The sequence below is a fragment of the Molossus molossus genome, unplaced genomic scaffold, assembly GCF_014108415.1.
Source record: "Molossus molossus isolate mMolMol1 unplaced genomic scaffold, mMolMol1.p scaffold_m16_p_4, whole genome shotgun sequence".
Classification (NCBI taxonomy): domain Eukaryota; kingdom Metazoa; phylum Chordata; class Mammalia; order Chiroptera; family Molossidae; genus Molossus; species Molossus molossus.
This window is the reverse complement of record NW_023425377.1, coordinates 45,909,157-45,933,273: the sequence shown is the minus strand read 5'-3', so window position 1 is coordinate 45,933,273 and position 24,117 is coordinate 45,909,157. Positions and strand designations below refer to the sequence as shown.

Here is a 24,117-nt window from a genome sequence, read left to right as displayed (position 1 = left end):
AACAAAAAGAAGACAAACAATCCAATGAAAAAAATGGGCAGAGAACCTGAATAGTCACTTCTCAAAAGAGGACATACAAATGGCCAGGAGACATATGAAAAAATGGTCATTGTCAATAATCATCAGAGAGATGCAAATTAAAATGACTATGAGGTACCACCTCACACTTGCCAGACTGGCTGCCATCAACAAATCCCCAAACAGCAAGTGCTGGCCAGGATGTGGACAAAAGGGGACTTTAGTGCACTGCTGGTTGGAATGCAGACTGGTGCAATCACTATGGAAAACAATATGGTGTTTCTTAAAAAATTTTAAACATTGAACTGCCATTTGACCCACTGATCCCACTTCTAGGAATATATTCTAAGAAGCCTGAAACACCAATCAGAAAGAATACATGCACCCCTGTGTTCATAGCAGCACTATTTACAATAGCTAAGATCTGGGAATAGCCTAGGTGTCCATCAGTAGATGAGTAGATAAAAAAGCTGTAGTATATTTACACAATGGAATACTATGCAGCTGTAATAAAGAAAGATATCTTACCCTTTGGGAAGACATGAAGGAACCTGGAATTATTAAGCGAAATAAGCCAGTCAGAGAAAGACAAGTATCACATGAGTTCACTTATTTGTGGAATCTAATGAACAAATTAAACTGATGAACAAAATAGATTCAGAGACATGGAAGTAGGAACAGACTGTCAAACTTCAGAGGGAAGGGGGTATACCAAAGAACTGATATACATATATGCATAACCAATGGATACAGACAACAGTACAGTGAAGGCCAGAGGGGTGAAGGAGGTGTGTGTGTATGGGAGAGGGGAGGAGAGTGTCAATGAGGGAAAAAAAAAGGGACATCTGTAATACTTTCAACAATAAAGATGAATTAAAAACAAAACCAGAAAAAGAAACATTTTGTTAAGAATTTGATTGGAATGTATTGAATCTATAAATTAATTTAGGGAGAATTGACATCCTAAAAATAGTGAGTTTTCAAAATAAACATGGTCTATTTTTTTCCTTTCATCTTAATTCCTTTCATCTTAGGTGTGTTTTTAATTTGTACCTAAGTATGTCTTTGTTTTGTTGTTACTGGGAATAGAAGTGTTTTCTTTTTTTATATTTTAATTTTACATATTTTATGACTACTATATAGTAATATATTTATTTGTTTACATTGGTCTTGTTTTTTGAAACCTTGCTAAACTCATTCTGATAGCATTTCTATAAATTCCTTGAAGTTTTCTACATAGACAGTCATAATCGGCGAACGGAAATAGTTTTATCTTTCACTTCACAAATTGTATACTTGTTATTTCTCTTGCCGTATTGCACTGGCCTAGGGCATTGAACAGAAGATATGAAAGTGGACATCCTTACCATATTTACAGTATTGGAAAGAAAGCATTCAATCTTTTACCATGAAATATCATGTTAATGATAGGATGTTCTTTATCAATTAAGCAAGTTTGCTTTGTTCTTAATTTGCTGGATTTTTACACTGAATGGATATTAAATTTTGACAATGCTTTCTCTACATCTGTTGAGTTGAACATGTGCCTTTCCTTTAGTCTATTGATATGGTGAATTCTGTTGGCTGAATTTTGGATGTTAAACAGGTTTTACAGTCCCAGAATAAATCCCACTTGGCATTATTATTATTATTTTTTACATATTGCTGTATTAAATTTACTATATTGTGTTAAGGATTTTTTTACATTTATGTTCATGAAAGATGTTAAATTGCATTCTTATATCTTTTACTAGTTTTATTTTCATAAAATGATTTTTAAAGTGTTTCTAATTTCTTTAAGAGTTTCTGTAAAATTGGTATTATTCTTTAATGGTTTGATACTATTCATCAGTGAAACAATCCTGGACTTCAGGTTTCAGTTAGAAATGTTTTAACTATAAATTTAATTCCTTTGATTGGTATAGGACTATTCAGATGATCTGTTTCTTCTTGAATGTGCTTTGGTAGGTTGTGTCTGTCCAGGTTTTATATATTTTATTAAATTGTTGAATTTATGGGCAAAAATTGATGATAACACTGCCTTATTATCTTTTTTTATTTTAATTTAATTTATTTTTTATCCTCACCCAAGGACATTTTTCCATTTTTTATTCAGACAGAGTGGGAGGGAGAGAGGGAGAGAGAGAGAGAGAGAGAGAGAGAGAGAGAGAGACCTGAAAGGAACACATCGAGTGGCTGCCACCCGCACAACTCAACCAGGGCTGAGGACAAACTGCAACCAAAGTACATGCCCTTAGTGGAAACAGAACTCAGGTCTCTCTGGACCCCAGACCGGCGCTCTAACTGCTGTGCCAAACCGGCCAGGGCCCTTATTATCCTTTTAATGTCTTTAGGAGCCACAAATATATTTCCTCTTTTATTTCTAATACTGGTATTTTGTATCTTCTCTCTTGCTTGTGGCTTAGTTTCTCAAGATGATTATCAATTTTATTAATCCCTACAAAGATTCAGCTTCTGGTTTCATTGATTTTTTTCCTCTCTCTCTTTGTTTACAATTTTATTGATTTCTATTATCTTTATTGTTTTTATTTTTTGCATGCTCAGAGTTAAATTTGCTCAGTTTTTAGGTTCTTTGTTTGTTTGTTGTTAGAATAACTCAGCAAAATAAAATTCCTGTTTATTGTTGGACAACATTGTTTCACACATACATCAAACAGGCCAACCTCCCCCCCCAAACAAAACAAAACAAAACAAACAAACAAAACAGCAACTTCATAGAGCAAAAAAAAGGAAAAAAATCAAACTTTTCTATCTTTGGCTTTTTAACCATCTCATACAAACCAACTACTTATACTACAGTGAAGTACATGCACAAAAAGTTACTGGAATGCTCGGAATAAAATTGTTTTTGTTGTTGTTTTTACTTTTTTAACAAGCTTGTTTTTTTTCTCCTTTGAGATTATAATGAGCATGGTCACACCACAAATGAAGTCAAAAGTAGGACAGAGAATGCTCCAAAGGCTGTTTGGTCATCCTGAGATCATTGAAAATGGTTGACCCCTAACAATAAGTACAAAAATATAAAGTGTAAATAAAAAATACAACACATTTTTCTTTTAAAGTACTTTTAAGAAAAAAAGCAGGGCCTTGGAAATTTGGGTTCTTTTCCCCTCCCCTGTTGCAAATTCACATTGTGGTTTTGGTTGGGTGGTGGCCAGTGCGTGTTATCTGCGGGTGGCACTGTCCGAGGGGGGCAGGCAGGCAGGTGGGACTCTCTACTCCAAGGTGACCACGTTTAGATTCTGAGATGGGAAGTGGAGGGTGAAGAGGTCAGGGAGGCCTCTTTTTGTGGTAGTCATCCGCCTTGGTCTTCTGCTTCCTGGGGTCAACATCCTCATCCTCATCATTTTCAGCTGCCCGTTTGCCCGTTGGTGCCTTAGCCTCCTCGTGTTCATCTCCATCCTCTTCCTCACCCTCACCTTCCTCCTTTTTCCTCTTCTTCATCTACCTCATTGTTAGCCTCCTGCTCCCCGTTTTCCTCATTAGCGTTCCCATTTGCAGGTGCGTCTCTTCCGCTCTCGCCTCCTCCACAACTTCCTTCTCCTTTAAGTCCTTGGTGGTGATCTCTGAGCTGGTGTCCACGGCCACATCTGACGTGGTGGGCACGCCGGTGACCCGATGCGGCGGATTTTTTAAAAAAAGAACCAGAGTGAGGAGACTGGCGAGGAAGCTGCCGGAGCGCGCCGGCGGAGGCGGCGCGGCGAGCAGAGGGGCGGCCGCTGAACAATGCGAAGATCGGTTTTCAGAACAGCCAGTCATTGTTTAGGTTCTTCATCTCAAAACTGAATTTAAGACATTTTTCTTTTTCAAATATAAGCATTTAATGTTATACATTGTAAACACTGTTTTAGCTGCTCCCGATGGATTTTAATACTTTGTGTTTTTATTTTTTAATCGAAAATATTTATTTCATTTGTGACATCCTCTTTGACCTTGACTTAATTAATACTTTCTTCTTCTCTCTAATTTATTTCTCAGAAATTTTATTGAATTTATTGGGGTGATATTGCTTTAAAATTGTATAGGTATTAAGTGTACAATTCCACAATACTTCTGTATATTGTATTGTGTGGTCATCACCCAAAGACAAGTCTCCATGGGTCACCATTTACACCCTTTACCCTCTTCTACCTGTCCCCACCTTCCTTTCCCTCTGGTAATCCCCATACTGTTTGTTGTCTGTGTCTCTGAGGGTTTTGGGTTTATTTTTTGCTTACTCCCTTCACCCTTTTCACCCAGCCCCTCTACACCCTCCTCTCTGACACCTGTCAGTCTGTTCTTTGTACCTATGAGTCTGTTTCTATTTTGTTTGTTTATTCATTAGATTTCATATATAAATGAAATCATATGGTATTTGTCTTTCTCTAGCTGGCTTATTTTGCTTAGAATAGTACTCTCCAGGTCCATCTATGCTGTTGCAAAAAGTAAGATTTCCTTACTTTTTATGCTCCAGTAGGATTCCATTGTGTAAATGTACCACAGACTTTTTATCCACTGGGCAGATGGGCACTTGGGCTACTTCCAAATCTTGGCTTTTGTGAATAATGCTGCACTGAACATAATGGTACATATATTCTTTACAATTAGTTATTCAGGTTTCTTTGGATATATTCCCAGAAGTGGAATTGCTGGGTCATAAGGAGCTTCATTAAAAAATTTTGAGAAACCTCCACACTGTTTTCCATGTAGCTACATCTATTTCCCTTCCTGCTAACAGTGCACAAGGGTTCGTTTTTCTCCACATCATCACCTATACTTGTTGTTTGTTGATTTATTGATGATCGCCATTCTGACAGGTGTGAGGTGGTATCTCATTGTGGTTTTAAGTTGCATTTCTCTGATGATTAATAGTGTTGCGTGAGCATCTTTTCATGTCTATTAGCCATCTGAATGTCCTCTTTGGAGAAATGTCTATTTAGGTCCTTTGCCCATTTTTCAATTGGATTGCTTGTTTTTTTGGTACTGAGTTGTAAATGTTCTTTATAAATTTGGGATATTAACCACTTATCAGATGTATCATTGGTGAATATGTTCTTCCATTCAGTGTGTTGTCTTTTCATTTTGCTGATGGTTTCTTTTGCTGTGCAAAACCTTTTTAGTTTGATGTAGTCCAATTTGTTTATTTTTTATTTTGTCTCCCTTAACTGAGGAGATATATCAGAAAAAATATTGCTACCAGAAATGTCCAAGATTTTACTGCCTATGTTTCCTTTTAGGAGTTTTATGGTTTCTAGTTTTACAAATAAGTCTTTAATCTATTGTGAGTTTATTTTTGTGTATGGTGTAAGAAGGTGCTCTAGTTTCATTTATTTACATTTCTCTAGTTTTCCCAACACCATTTATTGAATAGACTATCTTTACCCCATTTTATGTTCTTGCCTCTTTTGTCAAGTATTAATTGCCATAAAAGTGTGTGTTTACTTCTGAACTCTTTTTTGTTCCTTTGATCTATATGTCTGTTTTTATGCCAGTGCCATGCTGTTTTGATTACTATGGGCTTATAGTATAGTTTGATATCAGATAGTATAATTTTTCTAATTTTGTTCATGTTTCTTAAGATTGTCGTGGCTATTTGGGGTCCTTTGTGGTTACATATACATTTGTTCTAGTTCTTGAAATACTCATTGGTATCTTGATCGAAATTGCACTGAATCTATAGATGATTATGAATATTTTAATGATGTTAATTCTTTCTATCCATGAACACATTATATGCTTCCACTTATATGTATCTACTTCAATTTCTCCAGTGTCTTATAATTTTCTGAGTACAGGTCTTTTACAACCTTGGTTAAGTTTATTCCTAGGTATTTTATTTTTTGATGCAATTGTAAATGGGATGGATTTCTTAGTTTCCCTGTCTGAGAGTTTATTATTGGTGTATACAAATGCAACTGATTTCTAGATATTTATTTTTTATCCTGCTCCCTTACTGAATTCATTTACCAGTTTTAGTTGTTTTTTTGGTGGAGTCCTTAGGGTTCTCTATATATAGTATAGTGCTATCTGCAAATAATGACAGTTTTACTTCTTCCTTTCCAGATTGGATGCCTTCTATTTCTTCTTTGTCTTCTTGCTGTGCCTAGGACTTCCAGTACTATGTTGAATAAGAGTGGTAAAAGTGGACTTCACTGTCTTGTTCCTGTTCTTAAGGGAAACGGTTTTTGCACATTGAGAATGATGTTGATATAGGTTTGTCAAATATGGCCTTTGTTATGTTGAGGTATGTAACCTCTATTCCCACTTTGTTGACAGTTTTTATCATAATGGGTGCTGGATTTTATCAAATGCTTTTTCTGCATCTATTGAAATAATCATGTGATTTTTATTATTCATTTTATTTATGTGGTGCATAACATTTATTGATTTGTGGATAATGTACCAGCCTTGCATCCCTGGAATAAATCTCACTTGGTCATGGTACATGATCTTTTTAATGTATTTCTGGATCTAGTTTGCTAATACTTTTGTTAAGAATTTTAGCATCTATGTTCATCATGGATATTGGCCTATAATTTTCTTTCTTTATAGTGTCTTTATCTGGTTTTGGAATTAGGATAATTATGGTCTCAAAATTAACATGGGAGGCTTTCCTCCTCTTTTTCTTTATCCTCACCCGAGGACATTTTTCCATTTTTTTTTTTGTTCAGATAGAGTGGGAGGGAGAGAGAGGAACAGAGAGAGAGGGAAACATCGACATGAAAGGGACACATCAAGTGGTTGCCACCCGCACGACCCAACCAGGGCTGGGGACAAACTGCAACCGAGGTACATGCCCTTAGCGGGAACTGAACCTGGGTCTCTCTGGACCGTAGGCCGACGCTCTACCGCTGAGCCAAACTGGCCAGGGCGGCTTTCCTCCTCTTGAATATTTTGGAATGGTTTGAGAAGGCTAGGTGTTAACTCTTCTTGGAATATTTGGTAAAATTCACCTGTGAAGCCATCTAGTCAGGACTTTTGTTTGTTGGGAGTTTTTAGTTGTAATCTGTCTATTCAGATTTTCTGATTCTTCCTGATTTAGTTTTGGAATTCTTGGAATTTATCCACTTTGTCTAGATTGTCCAATTTGTTGGTATATAGTTGGTTGTATTATTTTCTTACAATATTTTGTATTTCTTTGGTATCAGTTGTTACTTCTCCCCTTTCATTTCTGATTTTATTTATTTGGGTCCTCTTTTTTTTCTTGATGAGTTCAGTTAAAGGTTTATCAATCTTGTTTATCTTTTCAAAGCACTAGCTCTTTGTTTCATTAGTCATTTGTATTCTTTTTTTAGACTCTATTTTGTTTATTTCTGCTCTGATCTTTATTATGTCCTTTCTTCTACTCACTTTGGGCTTTGTTCATTATTCTTTTTCTAGTTCCTTTAGGTGTAAGGTAGATTGTTTATTTGAGATTTTATTTTTCCTTGAGGTAGACCTATAATGCTATGAAATCCCCTCTTAGGACTTCTTTTGCTTTGTCCATAGTTTTTCGGTTGTTTTGTTCTCATTTTCATTTGTTTTAAGGTATCTTTTGATTTATTTTTTGATCACATTGTTAACACTTCCTTTGCTTAATAACATGTTATATAGCCTCCATGTCTTAGTGTGCTTTTCAGTCTTTTTCTTGTGATTGATATCTAGCTTCATACCATTGTGGTCTGAGAAGATACTTGATATGATTTCAATCTTCCTAAATTTATTGAACTTGTTTTGTGTCCTAACATGTGGTTTATTCTAAAAAATGTTCTATGTGCACTTGAAAGGAATGTATATTTTTCTACTTTGGGGTAAAATGCTCTGAAGGTAGCAATTAAATCCTTCTGATCTAGTGTGTCATTTAAGGCCACTGTTTTCTTGTTGATTTTCTGTCTGGAAGATTTATCCATTGATGGCAATGGCATGTTAAAAATCTACTACTATAACTTTATTACTGTCTATCTCTCCCTTTATATCTATCAAGATTTGATTTATCTATTTAGGTGCTCCTATATTGGAAGCATAAGTGTTTACAGGGGTTATATCCCCCTATTGGATTGCTCCCTTTATCATTATTCAGTGTTCTTTGTCTCTTACTATAGTCTTTGTTTTAAAGTCTATTTTGTCTGACATAAGTATTGCTACCCCAGCTTTTTTTTTCCCTTTTCATTTGCATGAAATATCTTTTTTTTTTTTTTTTTTTTTTAAATATCTTTACCTTTATTTTGTGTGGCCAAGGTGGGTCTCTTGTAGACAGTATATATATTTGTCTTGTTTCTTATCCATTTAGCTACCCTATGTATTTTGATTAGAGCATTTAAGCCATTTATATTTAAAGCAATTTTTGATTGATACATATTTACTGCCATTTTATTCTTTATAACTATATTCTCCTACTTCTCTTTATTCTTCTTCCTATTCTTCCAGAAGACCTTTCAATACTACCTGTAATACTGGTTTGGTGGTAATGAACTCCTTTAGCTTTTTCTTGTCTGATAAGATATTTATTTCTTTTCAATTTTTAATAATAGCCTTTCTGGGTACAGTAGTCTTCATTGTAGGTCCTTGCTTTTCATCACTTTGGATATTTCATACCAGTCCTTTCTGACCTGAAATGTTTTGTTGCGAAATTAGCTGACAGTTTTATGGGAACTCCCTTGAGGGTAACTAACTGTCTTTCTCTTGCTGCTCTGAAGATTCTCTCTTTGCCTTTAACCTTTGCCATTTTTATTATGATGTGCCTTGGTGTGGGCCTCTTTGGGTTCATCTTGTTTGGGACTCTCTGTGCTTTCTGGACTTGTGTGTCTTTTTCCTTATCCACCTTAAGGAACTTTCCAGTCGTCATTTCTTCAAATAGGTTCTCAATGTCTTGCTTTCTCTTTTTTCCTTCTGGTACCCCTGTGATGAGAATATTGTTGTGCTTCATATTGTCCCAATAGTTTCTTAAGCTATCTTCATTTATTTATTTTTATTTTTTGCTGCTCTGATTGGGTGTTTTCTGCTACCTTGTCTTCCAAATCTCTGATTTGATCCAGTCTACTATTTATTACTTCTAGTGTATCCTTCCTTTCAGATACTGTACTCTTTACCTCTTACGGGTTCTTTTTTATGATTTCTATGTTCTTTTTCATGCTCTTGTAGTTCTCACTAAATTCCTTGAAGTTCTCACTAAGTTCCTTGACCATCCTTATAACCATTCTTAAAAATTCAATAGCTGATAAACTGCTTGCCTCCATTTTATTTAGCTCTTTGTTTGTTTGTTTGTTTGTTTGAAATTTATCCTGTTCTTTCATTTGGGGAATGTTTTTTTGGTCTCCCCATTTTGACTGCCAATTTTTGTTTGTTTCTATGTATTAGGTAGATCTGCTATGTCTTCCAGTCTTGGTAAGATTGCCTTATGTAGTAGGTGTCCTGTGGCACACTCTCCTTGATCACCTGAGCTGGGTGCTTCAGGAATGTCCCTTGAGTGGGTTATGTGGGTCCTCCTGTTGTAATTGAGTCTTGATTGCTATTGGCCCATTTGTACATGGGGCCAACCTTCAGGCTGACTCACTGATAATCTACCTTGACCAGTGTCTACAAGCTGCTCTGCAGGTGCTAAACACATGAAGTGGAATTTGCCTAGGTGAGGTGTGAGATAATCTTTTGAATATGCCACTTGGGAAGCTAATTGGACCCTGCTCTGATGTTGTCTGAAGCTGGCCACTGGGTGTATTAATTCTGGGCCTCTTGTGGGGAACACTGTTGTAGGTCAATGTCAGATACTGCCTGTGACTGGCCCTGGGCAAATTATTTGGAACACAAAGCAATCTTCCTCTGTTGTGCCTGAATGTTCATGAGGAGGGCCAAGCTGTGCACCAAGGCTGGTTTCCACTGGCACTGTGTTTAGGGGCAGCTCAACCAAAGGTCCAAGGCAACTTGAGATCTGCTTCTGCCTGCCTCCACCTGCTGGCTTCCTATTAGGCTTAGTCACTGAAAGAATCTCTGGTGGTACTTGAGTTTTATGAAGTAGTTTCTCAGTGAGTCACCATGTAAGGGTGAGGGGTGTTCACTAGACTCATACAGGTTCAAACTCAGTGCCAGTGCTGGGTCTGAGGCTGCTCAGCAAAAGTCTCAGGGTATACAAAGTCTGGTTGCCACCAGAATATATCAGGCCCAAAGAGACCAAGATTTGGCTGTGTGATGGGAGGACTCTGCACCGATTGAGTGTGTGAGGGAAAAGGGACCTTGTTTTAGAGCCACACAATTTAGTCTGTCTCAGAATCTGCCATGACCTACTGGAGTGTTGGAGCTCAGCAGGGTGGCACTAGCAGGAATTGGGAGGGGGAGGCTAGTGAATCTCCCCTGAGAGGGAGGCACCCATAAGGCTCACATGAAGGTGGGGGAATGGCTTCCCACCCCAGAGCTAAACTCAGTCACTGATATTCCCTAGTCTGCCCAGATCTCTACACCCCAGACAAGGCAGCAGACTCCTCAGCAGGGTATGAATTTTACAGGTGTGGTGAGAGGGAGTCCAGAGGGTTTGGCTATTGCATTTCTCCAGGCTGATGCTGTATGGAAGGGAGTGCTCCACCCAAGAAAGATGGTGTCCAGAATGTGGCAGAGGGATTCAGCATAGCGTTCTTGGTCATTTTCCCTTCAGCTCTCCCCAGAGCCACAAACCCCAGTCTCAAAATATAACTGTAGACTACTCTGCCCTCCCTCAATTGGAACCCAGGGTAAGTGGCTGCGATCAACATTTTGTGCATTGGCTCTTTAAAAGGGCTCCTGAGTCTTTGGCAGACTCTTGCCTCTTTCTGGTAGACCAAATCCTCACTGATTTTTCACAATTAGATGTTATGGGGGCACGTCTTCCTGACTCTGGAGCTCTGGGTGAGGAGCTTGGCTTGTTGAGACCCCATGCTCCGCAGGGGAAACTTTTACAGCTGAGACATCCACCGGTGGGAGTGGGCCAGCCCTTTTTGCATCTCTGCTTTTCCCAGCAGTCTCAATGTGGCTTCTTCTGTAAATCCTTGCTTATAAGACTTCTGTTCAGCTAGTCTTCAGTTGGTTATTCAGGGTGATTGTTCTATATTTTAGTTGTAATTTAAGTTAGTTTCTGGGAGGAGGTAAGTGTAGCTTCCACCTATTTTGCCATCTTGGATCCCTTGGTTTCTAATTTAATTGTGTTATGATCATAGAACACAAATTCTATGATATCAATTTTTGAAATATTTTACATATATATTTTAATTTTTTTTCTTTATTTTTAGAGAAAGAGAGAAAGGGAGAGGAAGAGATAGAAACATCAATGAGAGAGAACATTGATTGGCTGCCTCCTGCATGCCCCCCACTGGGGGTTTGGCCCACAATCTGGGCATGTGCCCTGACCAGGAGTAGAACTGGTGACCTCTTGGTGCATGGATCAATGCTCAACCACTAAGCCACACCGGCCGGGCTTATATTTTCTTGTTATGGGGGAGCAATTCTTCCTGTATTTCTTGAATTTTTTGCACAGTTCAAGTCTCTGAGCAAAGAGCATTTTTGAACAACAAATATGCCTTTGAAACCAGAGTTAGTGTCTCCCTAAAGATAGAAAACCCTGAAAATGTCCGATATAATTAATATGGCTTTCACTTTGCTCTCCTAAGGCATGTGTACTAGAAAATAATGTGTATTTTTTTGTTTGGTGGAGAGCTTTATGAATGTCACTTAAGTAAAATTATCTGGTAATATTTGGAGGCCTTTTATATTCCTAGTGACTTGCTCTTGTTTTATTAATTACTGAGAGGGGAGTATTGAAATCTCTGTAACTGTGGTTTGTTGATTTCTATTTTCAATTTCATGTGTTTTTGTTTTAGGTATTTTGAAATTCTTGTATTATATGTGTATTTAGGATTGCTGTGACTTTTGGTGAATGAACCCTTTTATTACTATGTAATGTAGCTGTTTATCCATGGTAACATTCCTTGTCCTGAAGTCTGCTTTATTTGATATAAATATCACCAGTCAAGTTTTCTTTTGATTAATTAGTATACTTAAAATATATATATATACTTTTACTATATTTCTGTATGCCTGATGTGTGTTTCTTATAGGAAGCATAGATATTTTTGAGTAATTTTCAAATCCAACCTCACAAACTGTCTTCTAAGTAATGTATTTGTACCACTTACATTTAATGTAATTATTTATGTGGTTATAAGCTACCATCTTGCTAAATAATTTATACTTGTTTCATCATTTATTCTTTCTTCTTTTTCTCTGCTTGCACTTTATTAATCCAGGTCCCCCCCCCCCCAACTTTACTTCTAATATTGGCTTATTATTTATTCCTCTTCTCTCATTTATTAAAAAGTGGGTTTCCTGGGATTTCCCATATACATCTTTAAATAACCAGCCTACCTTCTAATAATATTATTTTATTTGTCATGTAGTGTAAGAATTTTTCAACAATATATTTCAAATTTTTCCCTGTCATCTTTCTGTTATTTTGAGACTACATGTTACTCTTCCATAGTACATTGCTCCTATTTTGCTTTAGATGATTGCCTCTTAGAGCAATGAAGCATAAGAAGAAATGTATTTTATATTTATCTTTATTTTAACTATTTTCTTTTTCAGTTCAATGCTATCAATTTTACTTTTTCCTCTTTTTTTAAGTTGGGGTGACATTGGCTTACCACACCACACAAGTTTCAAGTGTAAAACTCAATAAAACATCATCTTGACATGGAATCATGTGCCCATTATAATCTTTCAAAGTCAAACAATAGACAGATTTTATTCAGTGACAAGAATCGTAACATCACAGAACCAGGAGTTCCAGCACTGACACTGTAGTTTTGGGTGATATATAATTGTATATTATATATATGTAAAATTTCAACTCTGACATATAAGTTTTAAGAGTAAAAAATGATCCTATTTTGTCACATATGAAAAGTGAAGAATTAGGATCACTTAGCTTTCTTTTTTTTTAATTTTATTTTTGTTACAGATGTTTCTCATTTTTTACCCCATTGACACCCTCCTCCTCACCCCCACCCCCGCCCCATCCCCGGCTTTGTTGTCCATGTCCACTGGTTATGCATACATGCATATAAGTTCTGTGGTTTATCTCTTCCCTCCCCCCACCACGCCCTCTTCTGAGGGTTGTCAGTCTGTATCCTACTTCCATGTTTCTGGGTCTACCCTATTCCTCAGACTGTTATGTTCATTATATTCCATATATAAGTGAGATCATGTGGTATTTGTCTTTTTCTGCTTGGCTTGTTTCACTTAGGATAATACTTTCCAGGTCCCTCTAAGTCGTCTCCAAGGATAAGAGATCTTTCTTTCTTACAGCTGCATAGTACTCCATTGTGTATATGTACCACTGCTTTTTTATCCATTTGTCTACTGATGGACACTTGGGCTGTTTCCAGATCTTAGCTATTGTAAATAGTGCTGCTATGAACATGGGGGTACATATATTCTTCCTGATTGGTGTTTCAGGCTTCTTAGGGTATATTCCTAGAAGTGGGATCACTGGGTCAAATGGAAGTTGAATTTTTAACTTTGTGAGGTAACACAATATTGTTTTCCATAGTGGCTGCACCAGTCTGCATTCCCCCAGCAGTGTACTAGAGTCCCCTTTTCTCCACACCCTCGCCAACACTTGTTTGATGATTTGTTGATGGCGGCCATTCTGACAGGTGGGAGGTGATACCTCATTGTTGTTTTAATTTTCATCCCTCTGATGATTAGTGATGTTGAGCATTTCTTATTAGTGATGTTGAGCATTGCTTCAAATTCTTTTGGCCATTTGTATGTCCTGTTTGGAGAGATGTCTATTCAGCTCCTCTGCCCATTTTTTTTTTTTTTTTATCCTCACCCGAGGACACTTTTTCATTCTTTGTTCAGATAGAGCAGGAGGGAGAGAGAGAGAGAGAGAAACATCGATGTGAAAGGGACACATCGAGTGGCTGCCACCCGCACGACCAACCAGGGCCGGGGACAAACTGCAACTGAGGTACATGCCCTTAGCGGGAACCGAACCCGGGTCTCTCCGGACCGCAGGCCGACGCTCTAACCGCTGAGCCAAACCGGCCAGGGCCCCATTTTTAATTGGGTTCTTTGTCTTCCTTTTGTTGAGTTGTATGAGTACTCTATATATTTTGGAAATTAACCCTTATCTGCATCCCATAGATTTTGTTTTGTTGTGTTTTCATTTTCATTGGTTTCCAGGAAGTTTTTAATTTTTTCCTTGATCTCCATGGTGATCCATTCATTGTTTAATAGCATGCTATTTAGCCTCCATGTGTTCAAATGTCTTTGCATGTTTTTGTTGCAATTGATTTCTAGTTTCATGCCATTGTGATCTGAGAAGATGCTTGATATGATTTCAATCTGCTTGAACTTGTAGAGATTTAGTTTGTGTCTTATCATATGGTCTATCTTTGAGAATGTCCCATGTGCACTTGAGAAGAAAGTGAATTCTATAATTTTGAGGTGTAATTCGCTGTAGATATGTATGAAATCCATTTGGTCTAGTGCTTCATTTAGAGTCTCTGTTTCCTTGCTAATTTTTTTCTAGAGGATCTATCCAGTGGTGTCAACGGGGTGTTGAAATCCCCTGCTATGCTTGTATTGCTGTCGATGTCTTCTTTGAAGTCCTCCAGAAGGTTTTTAATATATATTGGTGCTTCTATATTGGATGCATATATGTCTATGAAGGTTATATCTTCCTGTTGGATAGATCCTTTCAACGTTATGTAGTGGCCTTCTTTGTCTTTAGTTATGGTCTTCATTTTGAAATCTATTTCATCAGATATGAGTATTGCTGCCCCAGCTGTTTTTTTCCTCTTCGTTTACATGGGAGATTTTTTTCCATCCTTTCACTTTCAACCTATGTGAGTGTTTTGTTGTGAGGTGGGTTTCTTGTAAACAACATATATATGAATTATGCTTTCTTATCCAATCAGCTACTCTGTGTCTTTTTATCGGAGCATTCAGTCCATTTACATTTAAGGTGATTTTTGATATGTATTTATTTATTGCCATTTTTGTTTAGTGTGGTTATATTTTTCTTCCTATTTCTCCTGCTAATTACAGCAGTCCTTTTAACATTTCTTGAAGTGCTGTTTGGTGCTAATACATTCCCTTAGCTTTTTTTTTTTTTTTTTTTGGTCTGGGAAGTTCTTTATTTGACCTTCTATTTTGAATGATAGCCTTGCTGGGTAAAGTAGTCTTGGATTCATATCCTTGTTTTTCATGACCTTGATCACTTCATGCCATTCACTTCTGGCCTGTAGTGTTTCTGTTGAGAAGTCATCTGAGAGCCTTATGGGATTTCCTTTGTAGGTAACCTGTTGCTTATCTCTTGCTACCTCTAGAATTCTCTCTTTGTCTTTAATTTTTGGCATTTTAACTACTATGTGTGTTGGTGTGGGCCTGTTTGGGTTCTTCTTACTTGGGGCTCTCTGTGTTTCTCGAACTTGAATGCCTTCTTCCTTCACCAAACTAGGGAAGTTTTCTGTCACTATTTTTTGAATATATTCTCTAACTCTTGCTCCTTTTCTTCCTCTTCGAGGACTCCTATGGTTCGGATATTATTATGTTTCTAGTTGTCCCATAGTTCTCTTAAGCTGTCTTTCTGTTTTTTAATCATTTTTTCTTTTTGGTTGATTTTTTCTACTCTGTTTTCTAATTCACTGATCCAGTTCTCAGCTTCCTCTACTCTGCTATTTAGACCTTCCAATGTGTTCTGTATTTCTGATATGTCATTCTTGATTTCTTTTTGGTTTTTAATATCCAATTGGTTGATTTTCAACATCTCTATGTCCTTACTCATGCTGTTGAGCTTCCTGAAGATCATGGCTCTGAATTTTAGCTCTGTTAACTTGCCTAACTGCTCCACTTTTATCTCATCTTTGGTAGAGGTCTCTTGTTCTTTCATTTGGCTTTTGTTTTTGTGTTTCACCATTTTGGCTATCACAATGGGCTTTGGAGCCTGCCAAATTTTCCCTGTGGGTGTTGGTGTTCTGCTGTTTGTGGCTCTGTCTCCTGGGTTTGGATGAGTGAGGGCAGACCTTTGTTAAACACCACTGTCACGTCTTACTTTCCTGGTTAGAGTTGCTAGCCCAAGAATGATACTGTTATCTTCTAGGTTTTTGCTGGGAGGCTATCAGTAGCAGTTACTTGAAAAGTTCTGGGTTGTCAGTTGAATGAAAACTCCCTCAGGTGCTCAGCATAAAGAGATATCCCGAGGGTGGGGAGGAAGCTTGTTGTTAGTGAGCCTCAATTTGCATTTCAATGGCCCACAGGGTGGGGTTGAATCTCCGAGGGAGGGGCTGCTGCCTCTCTTCAGAGCTTGGGGAAGGAGGAAGATGGCCACCGTCCTGCGTGGCTGTAACTTTGCAAAAGCTCTGAGCCCCCTCCAAATCCCAAGTGTCCCCACAGTGTTCCAGTACAGTCTGCCCTCCCTCTGTTGGAGTCCAAGATGAGTGGCTGTGGCTATTTTAGCATCTGTCCCTTCTCTGCGCTGTGGTGCCACTTGGGAGTTTAACCAGAAGGCGCTGCTCCTAGCTAAGGGTGCTGCTGTCTGTGAACTCCCAGCCCCCATCTCGTGCCTCCGCAATCCTACTAGGATTGAGTCCGTGTCCCTGGTTATATGGTCCTCACAAGCTGCTTTTTTGTTGCTCTTTCCTGTGGATTTGTCTGTGTTTTAGTTGTAATTCCAGTTTGGTCCTGGGAGACGGTCTGTGTAGCTTCCGTTCACTCTGCCGCCATTTTGGAATCCAGGATCACTTAGTTCCAAGTCATGTCTCCTGGACATAGGACGAGTGCATCTCCACACTCCCTATCAAGCTTCGAGCTCACACAGAGGCTTGAAGGGGGTCAGTCGTGTCTGTTTTCCCGACGTTCTCAACACCTCCACCATACTGCTCTCCCAAAGCTGCATCCTTGGAAGTCAATGCCCCTGAGGGAACCTCGGGGAGAACTTCCGGTCCAATGCCTATTTTAACTATTTCCAGAGATGAAGTTTCTTTCGAATATGTTCATTTCTCTTGAACTTTTAACATCTCTTATAATGAAGTTCTGGTAATGGGTACTCTGATTTTTTTTGTTTGTTAGTTTTTCTGAAAAGGCTATTTCCACAGTTTTTGAAAAGATATTTTCACTATGTATAGATTGCTGAGGTAAGTTTTGTTTTGTGTTTTTTTTCGCTTGCTTAGCTTCTGATGAGAAACTGCTATTATTCTTTGTTCCTCTGTCAGTACTTTTGACTGCCTGCAAGGTTGTTTTCTTTTTATACTGTATTTCAGACGATTAAATATGATTTATTAAAAATTTTGGGGCTCTGAGCTTTATAGATCTGTGGTTGATGGATTTTTAAAATAAAATTTTCTAGCCTTTAGTCTTCAAATATTTCTTCTGTTCTTCCTCTGGGGTCTTCAACTACATGTATGTTAGACCCTTCGGTACTTTCCCACAATTCTTAGATTCTCTGGTTCTGTATTCCACCCCCCCCCCCCCCCACCATACACATTCATTTTTCTCTTAGTGTTTCAGTTTGGGTAATTTGTATCAATTCATCTTCAAGTTTACTCATGTTCCCTCCACTGTATCCAATCTACTGAAGGGCCTGGTGAAGTTATTCTTTATCTTTGTTATCATGTGTTTTATTTTTATTCACTGAAATATTTTCTATTTCTCTGCTAAAATTTCCCAACCGTTTGTATATGTTGTCTATATTCTTCTCTGGAGCTTTAATATATTAATTATAGTTATTTTCCACTTTGAATAGTTGGGTCATGTCTAGTCTGGTTCTGTTGATTGCTGTACCTTTTCACAGTGCTCTTGAGTGTTCAATTATTTTTGATATGATATTTATTTTCCTTAGAATTTTATTTTTGAACAATCTTTGAGGACGTTGAAGGAAAAATCTTTTTTAGAGAGAATTTGTGTTTGTTCTTTCCAGTGCCCAGACATACTAATGGTTCTGAATTATTCTGAAGGAAATTTTTGCCTGAGTTTTCTCTCAGTGACAATCATTTCAATTTAGTCTTCAAAACAGATTTTGGTTGCCAGTTATCAACAGTGATATTTCCTCTTTTCAGCTTTGTACCCAGGTTTAAAGAATCAATTTTCTTTGTAATTACTAAAGCAGTAATAGGATTTGTGGTTGACTCCTACGGAATGATATAATTCATGGTGCTCAAATTCATTGGGGAAGAACATAGTATTATTACTCTTTCAAAGGCAAATACCCTCAGGTTGAATGCAGTCAGCAGTTCTCTACTTTTTTTTAGATCTGACAATTTCTTACTCTTATGCTAACTCCTTTATGCGTCATGGAAGATATTTTCTATATTATATCAAGGAATAGTTATTGGTTTTGGTGGGAGGATTCAGGCAACTAGTCTATTGTTCAGAAATGTAATTCATTCTAGTTCTTAAGTTTTACGGTGATCATTTTTATTTTGACTTCAATATTTCTGTTCCAGTTTTGTAAGGTTAGGCCTAGAGGCTAATTTTGTCTTAGGTAATCTGCTTGCTATTTTAGGAATGTCTACAGGTAAATAAAACCAACATTCTAAACTAGTGTCAAATAGCTTTATTAAAGCAGTTAGTAAGCATCATACATAATTTAAAGTTTTGGTATAAATATTAAACATCCAATAAGGTGTAAATAATAGTATAACGAGCCCCCATATACCTAGATTCAACAACTATCAATTTTTTGCCACTTGTATTTCTGATGTTTATTTTTTTTACTCTTTATTGAATTAATGTAAAGCTAATTCCAGCTCTCATATCATTTTTACTATGTACTTATGTAAGCATCTCTAACAAATATGTTTATTTTCTTACATAGCCACAATTTTATTACACCTAAATATTTACTATTAAAACTTTCTGTAATCTAATTATACTCAAGCCTTAAAATTTCTGTTTTCTCAGAAAACATTTTTTTCAAGCTGGCTTATTTGAATTAAGATCTAAACATGGGCCACTCATTGCATTTGATTATTTTTCTTAAGAGATTTTTAATCTAGAATAGTCTCCCTCTCTATATCCTTTCATTTTCTCCTGCCATTAATTTGTTGTACATTAAATTGTCCTACATTTAGTGATGCTCTAGTTAATAAGTGACAGCTTAAACTCTCTGTTGTAAATTCCCCATCAGCCTCTTTTTTGTTTCATCTGTTGATGATCATTACCTACATAAATTAGGTTTTAAGGATTACAAAATTTTATTATTTCTTTCATATTTATTAAGTTCATGTTATTATTTTAAATAATGCTGAATTAACATTTAGTTTGGGGGATTATCATGAACTCAAGGGTTTTTAATATATATTGTGTGCATTTATTTGAATTTATTATTCATTAGACACTGAACTTTTTCTATCTTTGCTTAACAAGATAGAAAAATGTTAATGTCATTTAAAAATAACTGATTAGTTTTTTATACCTTCCTTGCTTTCTGAAAGTTTTTATTTCTTATAGTGAAGAAAGAGTACCTATGTACTCTTCACTTTGAAAAATGAAGATATTAATAAGCTTACATTCTCCCCATAGGGAGGGGAATAGTACCTTTTACTGGGGATATTCTACTCCCCCTCAATGCTATAGACTTCAATTCAAACCGCAAGAATTGCTCTTCTTTTTGTTTTACTTATAGTTGGTCTTAGGTGGTAGTTAATTATAGTAGGGCCAGTTCTGAAAACGTTTAGAAGGCCCAGACACTGATATTTGTTTTTAGAATAAGGGATGTTTTGTGCCTGTCTTTTCATCTGTGGACCCAAGCTGTCAACTCTGATGCAACAGAAGTCCCACTTAACCTCCTGTAATCATTTATACAAGATGTTCAGGCTTGTTGGCTAAGATTGTAGTCCCTTAGTATAGGTAACACTTATAAAGGTGGATTAGTTCCAATCATCTTTCCCACATTGGCATGAAGCCTAATTTCCTGTAATTTCACAGGTAATATGCCCAATATTCCTATGAACAATTTTATGTTCACTATGATTATCTTTCTGACTTTGAATTCCCTCTTTATTTCTGGCACATAGATAATTTCTCAGTTTCAAGCTTGGCATGGCATTCTCTGTGTACCTTTATATGGGGTTTTGTTCAGTCTACTATAATGACAGAAAGTCCTGAACATCATAAGAGATAAAAATTTAAAAATGTAAAAGCCTTTTAAGTAATTTTCTAGGAAAGAAAGTTTAAAGAGTTGATAGGCTTTTGTTTTTTCTTCACACTGAATGTTTTAAAAACTCATAAGCTTCATCAGGAGAAAAACAAACTTTAAAAATTATTTTAGTAAACATAAAGTGTAATACTTCCAGCTAAAGATGGTAATGTTATGGTGTTTCTAATTTACTCCACTTCTAACAACCAAAAATACACAAACTAAACAAACAAACACAAACCATCTTCAGTGACACTAGTATATGGCCAAAACCCAGTCTACTAATTGCAAACAGTAGTAGCCAAGCAGTGTAAAATATTGGCCAAATAAAGAAATATACTGTGGATTGTGTATATTTTGATGTGTCTTGGACACTGTCCTTCAAGACTTGAAGTACTTAGTCAAAAGATCCTTAATGAGAACACAAAACTCTGGGGGCATGAATGAGCTATACAATCGTTCCATAGTAGGAAGTGCCATGTAGTCTATGCAATTTTATACAATGAAAACACAGAATAAAGTACCTTAGAACATTTACTAAATTGACCACATATTGTGTTATATAGGAAACAACAGTCAGTTCCATTAAATGAAAAGCATTTCATTCTCTGAATACAATGCATTTAAATTAGAATTGAATAACAAATGTAGAAAACAAAGTAAATGTAAGAAAAGCATTCAGAAGAAATTAGTGAAGACAAAGATAGATATTAGTGAAAGAGAAAACAAAAAATAGAATTAATAATAAAATCAAAAGAATGATTCTTTGAAAAACCCAATAAATTAGAGGCAAAAAAAATTTCCTAAAAGTACTAGTCAAACAATAATTAAAATAGAAAAATGCAAAGAGCCCTAGCCAGTTTGTTTCAGCAGTTAGAGTGTCGGCCCGTGGACTAGAGAGTCCTGGGCTTGGTTCCCACTAGGGCACGTACCTTGGCTGCAGTTTGTCACCGGCCCCAGTTGGGGTCATGTGGGTGGCAGCCACTCAATGTGTCTCTCTCATATAGATGTTTCTCTCTCTCTCTCTTCCTCCGTCTCTCCCTCCTGCTCTATCTGAAGATAAATGCAAAAATGTCCTCAGGTGAAGATTGAACAAAAAGAAAAATGCAAAGACACATAAAAGACAAAACCAGATAGAAAGAACTATATAAAAGCATATTTTTCTCAAATGATGCAAATAAATTGGAAAATCTTACTAAAATATTTTTCCAATAAAAAATAAATATCAAAATTCACCACTAGCCCTGGCTGGTTTGGCTTAGCGTTTGGAGCACCGGCCTGCGAACCAGAGAGTCCTAGGTTCGGTTCCCGCTAGGAACACCTACCAAAAAAAAAAAAAAAAATTCACCACTAAAAGATTGAACATTTTGGTTGAGCAGTTACCTGAAAGAGCTTGGAATATAATCCTCATGTTAACCAGCAAACCACTGCAGTCCCATTCAAATTCTCCCGTGAGTTCTGGTAATCTTTCAGAACTATTCACCAGAGGAAAACAAAGCTCTATTTTTATGAAGCAAGGGTAACATTGACATCAAAACTTGATAAATATAGCACCAAATGAAACACATAAGCATCATATAAAATATATGAGATACTAGGCAAAGTTTAACAAGTGCCTAGTTCTTATTCTAAACATTCTGAAAGAAATAGTGCTGGGTCTAGTGAAGCTAGTAGAAAATGTAGGAAAAATACAGATGGTGTGTTATAGAATTGTACCCCTGAAACCTATATAATTTTATTAACCAATGTTACCCCAATAAATTCAATAGAAAATAAAATAAAAAGTAAATAAAAGAACAGAAAAGAAGAAAAACAAATAAAAGAACAGAAAAGAAGAAAAACAGAACAAAAACATCAAGTTGCAAAAAAAAAAAGAAAGAAAAATATGTAGGAAAAGATTAATTTTAAAACTGGTGAAAATTATGAATTTTGTACTATTTTAGAATAAATTACCTCATAAGACATTATTATTATTATTATTATTATGTTAAAATCTTCACCTGAGGATATTTTTTCATTTATCTTCAGAGAGAGAGAAAGAGAGAGAGAGAGAGAGAGACATCGACGTGAGAGAGACACATTGATTGGCTTTCTCCGGTGCGACCCCGACCAGGGTTGGGTACAAAACCACAACTGAGGTACATGCCCTTGACCAGAATCCAACCCTTGACTCTTTGGTCCATGGGGTGATGCTCTAACCAGTGAGCCAAACCAGCCAGGGCTATTAAAATTATTTAAAAAATATATTTGTATTGATTTTAGAGAGAAAGGGAGAGAAACATTGATTGGCTGCCTCCTGCATGCCCCCTATGGGGGATCTACTGCACAACCTGGGCATGTGCCCTGACTGGGAATGGAAGCGGTGACCTCTAGGTGCATGGGACGTTGGCCAGCCAACTGAGTTACATCGTCCAGGGCACCTCATAAGACTAAAATAAACATAATACCAATTAAATCTTAGGTGACTTATTCTTTAGGATTCTTCTTTAGTTATTTAGATGCAAATTGGTACTATTTAAAATTGAGTTTTTGGTTTTCATTAATCTAACAAAGATCTGAAAAATAAAAAGGAATGGCCTTTAAAACAAATCACTCAAACCTCTGCCAATTAATATTACTAATGAACATAAGTGTAAAAAATAAAAAAATAAAATATTAATATAGCCACACATTAAAAAATGCACACCATAACAAAGTTAGGAAATTTTCCTACAACATAAGGGTAGTTCAATATTCTAGTTGCTTATGTTAATTCTGCCATTAATATGATTCTAACAGATCATTTTCATATAGTACTAATAGTTCAAAGAAAAGATCATATCAAAAGAAACTGCACTGAAAAATTGAACTTCTATTTCCTCAAACATATCTATAAATTAGGTAGAGATGGGTATTTTCTTAATCAGTAGAAAATGCATCTCTGAGCAAGTTCCAGTGTCATGCTCAAGACTGAATGGCCTACTTTAAGTATCGCCATCGAAATGCCCTTTTATTTTTAATATTATGTAATATTATTGCGTCCATATCAGTAAATGATAGTCAACAAATTTTATAGAGTGTTAAAAACTGAAAGTTGAGGCAAAATTACAATTTTTACAGAAAATGTGATTGTATTCTTGGAAAAACTCAAAATAATAAACTGAAAAAATATATTAAAACTAACAAGAATTTGGAGTGATCAGCCTGGTTACAAAACAATAGCTCCCTTATATGTTAATTATAACTAGTTAGAAAATATGTTAGATAACCATCCTATTCACAACAGCAATAAAATAGTAAACAGCTGAGATATAAATTTAATATAAGTTAACAGGAATTATGTAATTGAAAGCTATAAATGAAATAGTTCAGGACCTGTGTCCTGTGCTGCCTAACTTATATACTTTGCTCAAAAGTATCCTGGGAATATATGGATAGTTTTCAGTACTGGACATGAAGGTGGATTTTTCTGTCTACCTGTTGCCGAAGAATTCTAGCAGTTACTTGCTTTTGAATGGCAAGACCCAGAAACACAGGAAACCCAGCAGTATTGCTGGACAGTTTGCCACAGGGATTAGAAAATTCCATCTTCTCATAGCTACAGGGAATAGACTGATGGCTGCCAGAGGGGAGGAGGGTTTGGGGGCTGGGTGAAAAAGGTGAAGGGATTATGAAGTACAAATTGGTAGTTACAAAATGATCATGGGAGTGTAAAGTACATAATAGGGAATACAATCAATATTGTAATAAGTATGTATGTTGCCAGGTGGTACTGGGAATATCGGTGGGGATTGGGGGGCACTTTGTGAAGTGTATGATTGCCCACTGTGCTATACATCTAAAACTAATACAAAATAATTTTGAATGTAAACTGTAATAAAAAAAATAGTAAAAGACATACTCTTGGAGTAAAAAACAAAGCAGCCAAATTCCCCACCTTTTTTGGGGGGAAATGCTGGCTAAGGATCTTGGGGTCC

The 24,117-nt window shown here is 36.5% G+C and overlaps 1 pseudogene; it reads right to left on the bottom strand.

Moving 5' to 3' along the window:
• Nucleotides 1-3,309: 3,309 nt before the first annotated feature.
• Nucleotides 3,310-3,798, bottom strand: LOC118643754 (annotated as a pseudogene).
• Nucleotides 3,799-24,117: the final 20,319 nt, after the last annotated feature.